The sequence below is a fragment of the Benincasa hispida genome, chromosome 8 (genome assembly GCF_009727055.1).
Source record: "Benincasa hispida cultivar B227 chromosome 8, ASM972705v1, whole genome shotgun sequence".
In the NCBI taxonomy this organism is placed as follows: domain Eukaryota; kingdom Viridiplantae; phylum Streptophyta; class Magnoliopsida; order Cucurbitales; family Cucurbitaceae; genus Benincasa; species Benincasa hispida.
Window position 1 is genome coordinate 12212199 of NC_052356.1, and position 7312 is coordinate 12219510.

Below are 7312 nucleotides of genomic sequence, written 5' to 3' on the forward strand. Positions count from 1 at the left end.
CTCAACAAAGTCGAGTTTACTCAAACTATAGAGGCAGACCTATATACCCTTACCAAAAATAATGTATTCGTAGGGAAATGGTATGCAACTGAGGGAATGTTCAAATTAAGTTTAGACCTTAATAAAATAACATCTTCTATGTATATGTTGTGTTCTATGAATGTATGGCATGCTAGACTCTGTCATGTGAATAAGAATTTAATTAGTAACATGATTAGGCTGGAAATGATACCTAAGTTATCCACGAATGAATTTGATAAATGCAAGTATTGTAGTCAGGTTAAAATTACTAAAACTCTGCATAAATTTGTACTTAGGATTTTTGAGCCTCTAGATTTAATTCATTCTGAATTATGTGAATTTAATGGCATCTTGACTAGGAACAGTAAAAGATATTTCATTACTTTTATTGATGACTGCTCTGATTTTACTTTAGTATATTTGTTGAAAAACAAAAGTGGTGCTTTTGAAGCCTTCAAACTATTTGTTTCTGAAGTTGAGAATCAGTTTAATAGAAATGTTAAAAGACTTCGTAGTGATAGGTGAACTGAGTATGACTCAGACAGTTTTAGTGAGTTCTGTAACTCACATGGAATAATACACGAAAAGACTGCACCTTATTCTCCTGAAATCAATGGAAAAGCCGAAAGAAAAAATAGAACTTTAGCTGAGCTAGTAGTTGCTATTTTACTTAGTTTAGTAGCTACGTCTTATTGGTGGAGTGAAATCATCCTTAGCGTGTGTTATGTCCTAAATAGAATCCCAAAGTCTAAAAACAAAACTTCACCTAACGAAATTCTCAAGAATAAGAAACAAAACTTGTCTTATTTTAGAACAGGGGTTGTATAGCCTTTGTAAGGATTTCAGACCCAAAAATGAGAAAGTTGGCTAGTAGAGCTTATGAGTGTGTCTTTATAAGTTATTCCTTAAATAGTAAAGCCAATAGGTTCTATGATCTAGTGAACCAAGTGATCATTGAGTCAAATGATTCCGACTTTTTTGAAGATAGATTTTCTTTTAAATCAAAGAATAGTGGGGGCTCAGGATCAAGTGGTCTGACCCTAGTTAGAAATCCTAACCCTAGAGAGGAAACCGATCCAAAACCTAGAAGAAGCAAAAGAGCTAGAACTGCCAAAGCTTTTGGGAATGACTTCCTAACCTATAATGTAGAAAAAGATCCTAAAGATCTAAAAGCTGCCCTATCCTCAATAGATGCCAACCTATGGCAAGAAGCCATAAATGATGAGATGGACTCACTTGAGTCAAATAGGACTTGGCACTTAGTAGATCTACCCCAAGATTGCAAGGCAATAGGGTGTAAAATGATTCAAGGAAGAAACTTAGACCTGGTGGAACTATTGACAAATTTAAAGCTAGGTTAGTGGCAAAGGGCTTTAGACAAAGAGAAAACGTAGATTTATTTGATACCTTCTCCCCTATCACTACAATTACCTCAACATGTGTCTTGTTTTCTCTTGTTGTCCTTTATAACCTTGTAGTACATCAGATGGATGTAAAGACCACTTTCCTAAATGGTGAACTTGAAAAAGAGATTTACATGGAACAACCTGAGGGTTTTGTAGTCCATGGTCAAGAAAATAAGGTGTATAAATTAGACAAATCTCTCTATGGACTAAAACAAGCTCCTAAGATATGGCATGAAAAATTTGACGACCTTATCCTATCTAAAGGTTTCAAGGTTAATGAAAGTGACAAATGCATCTACTATAAGTTTGAAAATAATCTTTGCACTATCTTGTGTCTAGATGTAGATGATATGTTGATCTTTGGGTCAAACTTGCACGTCATAAATGATGTGAAATCAATATTAAGTGCAAATTTCGCCATGAAAGACTTAGAAGAAGCTAATGTAATCTTAGGCATAAAAGTGAATAGGTCTGAAAAGGGAATTTATTTGGATCAATCTCACTATATATAAAAGATTCTAAAAAAATATAATTACTTCGATTATAAACCAGTCTGTACTCCTTATGACCCTAGTGTTAAGTTGTTCAAGAAAACTGGTGATAGTGTTAATCAATCTCAGTATGTGAGCATCATAGGCAGTCTTAGATATACTGCTGACTGCACTAGGCCTAACATAGCTTACGCTATAAGATTACTTTGAAGGTTTACAAGTAGACCTAGTAAAGAAAATTGGAATGCTATAGAAAGGGTAATGAGGTACTTGAAGAAAACCAAAAATCTAGGATTACATTATCAAAAGTTTTCCACTGTCCTGGAAGGGTTCAGCGATGCTGACTGGAACTCTCTTTCGATGATTCAAAGGCTACAAGTGGCTATATCTTTAATATAGCAGGCATGAAGGAACTCTTGAAGAAGAGAACCAATGAGTGAAAACAGATCGTTCCAAATCCCATCCTGGAAGAACATCAACATTTACAATCTAACACATAATAGTTATACATTAACTCTAAATTATAGCATGATTCATAAAATTAACACAAAGGGATCGAGTGAACATACCCTTAAAGAACTTTTTTTCTCGTATTCTCTTGATCAATCAGCAAAGCGTCCAACAACACGAACAAACCAGCAAACTGCACGAACTAGTAAACCTCAAACACAATCGAGTAAAACTCAACACTTGACACTCGAACAGCAACTTGACACTACCACGAGCCTACCTTGGTATTCTCGGTATGAGAATCTAGGAGGTGTGAGCTCTGTATGGATTTGTTAGAGAAAAGGAGGATTTAGACAATCGGGTAGACGATCGAGTAAATGGGAGATGGAAGTAGTCTATCGTATAGACTTGGGTACTCAATCATTTAGTAGACGAGTCACTATCATGTAGGTAAACTCAAACGATCGTTTACTCTCTCAACCAAGTTATTGTATAACTTGATTCTTCTTGCGCGTGTAATGTTGTGTTTTTTTTAACAAAATGAAAACCATTTTCACTTTATCTCACTGGTTGCCATAAACTGTCTATAACCAACCACTAAGCTGGTTATTGGAGAATAAATCGAAATCAATTATCTCATAATTAATTTGTTATAAATAAATATAATAACTAATTTATCATATTATATTTATAACCTATAGTTTTAATATCACATCACATGTAACATATAAACCATTGGCATTTAATATAAATCATATTTATATTGATTCCTCCAATTTATGTATTTAATACATCAAATCAATTATATCACATATAATTGAATCAGCTTAACTATATCATATATAATCAAATTCCCTCTTGTTAATTTGAACACTTCAAACTAACCCAAAAACTGATTCTCAACATGAATCCATTAAGCTACCAAGAGGACCTTATGGACCTGTAGCTTGAAGCTCCAATGGTACGTGAATAACTGACTAAACTCTTTAATCACAATATTCACCATCCGTTAACTGCCGGACACTCCAATAAAGACTGACAGCTGCACTCTTCGCACTACAGATATATTTCTATGTCCATTGGATATAACCAATCAACAGTATGATGACCCTTCACAAATCGCTCGTAAGTACAGCTGGGCCAATTACCGTTTTGCCCATGTAGTTACATCTAACTCCTTACGTACCATTGATTCCTCTAATGAACATAGTTACATCTAACTCCTTACGTACCATTGATTCCTCTAATGAACAATACATCATAGTCCTACTATGAGTAAACCCTTCTCGAGCCAAGAGAAAGTGTGACATCACATTGTTTAAGCCCCAAAATCAGCCCTTAAGAGAGCAATTTATCTACTTATCCTTACTTCGGGGAAGGAGTGAATTTCGTCTTGTGTAGCTAAGTTCCCAGCTACACAATCAGAAGAATCCCCAAAGTGGTAGGTTTAAGTCGGTGATCTGGCAAGTCACACCCATGCAAATTAAAGAACCACCTTCAAAGGCAGGATTTTCTAACTCACTTAGGATTAAGGTCATGTTACCTATGGTCATCCTAGTGAAATGAAAGTCTCTGTCATGAACGGCGTTATATAACGAGACTAAACATTTCGTGGTCAGGTCTTATACAAACTCCTTTGTATAGAGCATCCCCGCTCGCATGTCTATACATGAATGGTCAGGACCAGACCATTTGTAGCACTTTACAACACTTGTAACATCTACAAAGTGGGCTACACTCGTAGTGCCACCAGGATAAGGTTTCCCTCCTTTATCCATATACTACAGACCATTTAGGTTATCACTTAAAGCACGATCCAGTTGTATGTCTCCACATATATGCTTAAGTTACAACGATAATCAGGGATCTTAGTTTATTGGTTTGTGGTTAATGTAATTAAAATATCTCATATTTCATAGACTGAAGTGAATAAAATATCTCATATTACAAATCACTTTCTTATTCGTACTACACGATCGTCTTTTCCTCGTCCCTCTACCAATTCCATCAAAGTCCACCCTTTGGATTCTCACTACGAGAGTACTGAGGGCTTCAATTGGTGGTGTCGTCCCTGGTTGTTGTTGGTTCATGCATTGCTGATCGTGTAGACGACTGTGGTGCTATTAGGCGATTGTTTGCTAGATGATAAAGAGAGTAGAGAAGTTCGCTTTCGCTGGACTGAGTTTGATTGAAGATTGTCTTCAACTAGTACGTTTCTCTCAGTCTTTTGTATTTAGTTGTTAAAACATGCCAGTAATTAGTGTTACAATGCATATCTGTTTGTTTGATTGTATGTGTGGTAATTCTGTCACAACGAAATCAGAAAGATCCGCTTCCGCACATGGATTCTCTTGTTTAAGAGTTCCTTCATGGTGGACGTCTCACAAATGTGTCGCCGCCGTCCGGTCGGGCGGGCGTGGCGTGGCATGGCGCTATGTGTGTGTATGAATAAAAATATTATTATTTTTATCTCTTTTAATAAATAAACTGGAATAACTTGGTCCCTTCGCAGTGCGATCTTCGCTTTTTTTGTCCTGCCCTCGCTTTTTCCGGTCGCTTTTTCCAACCCGCCCTCGCTTTTTCCAGTCGCTTTTTATTGGTGCATTTCTAATCGATTTTTTTTTTTTTGCCTAATTTATCCTGGGGATGACGTGGAAGTATTCTTAACTTGCTTCCACATTTGGGCAGAGCCGCAAAACGTCTTAAAGAGAGCTAGCTCCGCGACTCAGCTTATAGAGCTTCTGTTTTGCAGGTTTTGTTCTTTGCTCGACCGTTGTGACCTGATCATTTACTGCTATTCTATTCATCGTCTAAGGGTCTTTCCGTTTACAACACATAAAGATGAATATAATAAGAAAAAGAAGTGAAAGATTTGGCAAATGTGTGGCGAATGTATCTAGATCAGGTGAGCCGAGTTGAACAACAATCAGATCCGGCAAGATGGAGTTGCACTTCCGTTAGATCCGTGGTCGAGAGAAACAAGTAGAGGTATTCAAAAAACTCTAAGAAAAACAAATAAAACTTCCAAAATATTACCAAACAAACTCCAGCGAGAGGTGACGAATTCCAGCAGCTAGATCTAGCATGTGGGCTACAGATTGGTGAGAGTGAGAAAGAGAGATTGGGAGTCAGCAGCGCGAATCTACTGCTGTGTTGGTTAAAGAGAGTTCGATGGGGAAGCGATGAACCACAGCAAATGAGAAACCCATGACGAACAGAGCGACGACCGATTGACCTACACACGAACGAGAAAACAATGCCAATGATCGGATCGACCTATACGCGAATGGATGACGGACAACAAACGACGGCAAGGGTTTGGAAGGGTTTGGAAGGTGAGGTTAAAGGCCAACACACTAGAAGAAATTCGGACTTTAATGTCGGTTGACAACCGATATTAAAGATAGTGTTATTAAAGCCCTTTAATGTCGGTTGCCTTTAATGTCGGTTTAAAACCGACATTAAAGGGATTCAATAACACCAATAACACAGCCTTCAATGTCGATTGCAACCGACATTAAAGGTCTTTAATATCAGTTGCAACCGACATTGAAGGTCTTTAATGTTGGTTGCAACCGACATTAAAGGTCTTTAGTTATTAAAGCTTGTCGGTTGCAACCGACATTAAAGCCTGTGTTTTTTTTTTTAATTCTTAACCGACATTGAAGCCTGAATCTGTCCGTTTTTTTTTAAATTCCATTGCCGAATCCTTTTTTTTGGTCAAATAAGTTAAAAATAACATTATATGTCTCGTGTTGGGTCAGGAAATGTCCGTCATTGTTTTATATTAAAAAGTATAAAAAAAAATTTGCATGGCGAGCCCATCAATATTTGTCTTCCACCTATGAATTTATCCACAAACAAGAATCACAATACCAGAACCAGACTTTCATAGAATACTTACACCAAGCCATCATTTCTCTCATTCACAAATATCAATTAGTACTAATTCCATTCATAAAGATCATGGTTAGATAATTTTACATTCATTCTAAGCTAGCATTTACATTCTATTGAGACAAAAAACAAGAATTACGTCCTTACACAAATCAGCCAACAAAACTTGCCCATTGGGTCCGAATTACATCGATCTCTCCTTGCGTATATGCATCTTTTGTATTGAACTACAAAAAGGAAAAAAAAAAAAGATAAATTCAACATAAGTTTACGTCCATTTATTAAATTAAAGCTAGTACCATATAAAAAATATATAATTTACGTACGAGGCTAGTAATGGGAATAGTAGGATTATGCATTATTTCGTGTTTATACTTTTGCACATAGTACCCGCATCCTACAGAATCTAATTGACGAGGGCACTGCATATAAAGAAGTTAAAAACAATTGTTAAATTGTTATAAAGAAGTCGAATGAACATAAATTGTTAAAAAAAAATGAATTCAAATTTACCTTTACAGGTTTCCATTTTGGAGAAGATCGATAGTGTTGGAGATCGTACTTGGCTTGTCATGTTTTCAATCTACTAAATAGTTTAAAAACATTAGTTAAACATAAATACTTCAATTAAGAGCTAAGAAAGTTCAATTACACTTACATATTTATAACTCCATGAAAATCCTCTTGAACCTTACTTCAAAGATAGTTTAAAACATAAACAAAATTTTCTTGTAGATTGATTACAATCAATATCCAATGATAACTATAATAAGCAACAATTTTGAAATATTAGTACGTGTATAATGCAAATTAAAAATAACTTAAGAACTTGTATCTACTTACCCTGTGTTATATGGAATGAGGACTAATTGATCTTAATTAGTCAATTTTAGTTGATTGGCTAAATTTCTAGATCGGATATCTTGAGACTTCATGTGTGGCGATATTCTTGCTTGATCAATTATTAAAAAAAAAAATTCTTCGTAATATCACGACCACATTCATCCCAAAGATACATAAACAAAGTAAAAGTTATTATTTATCGAC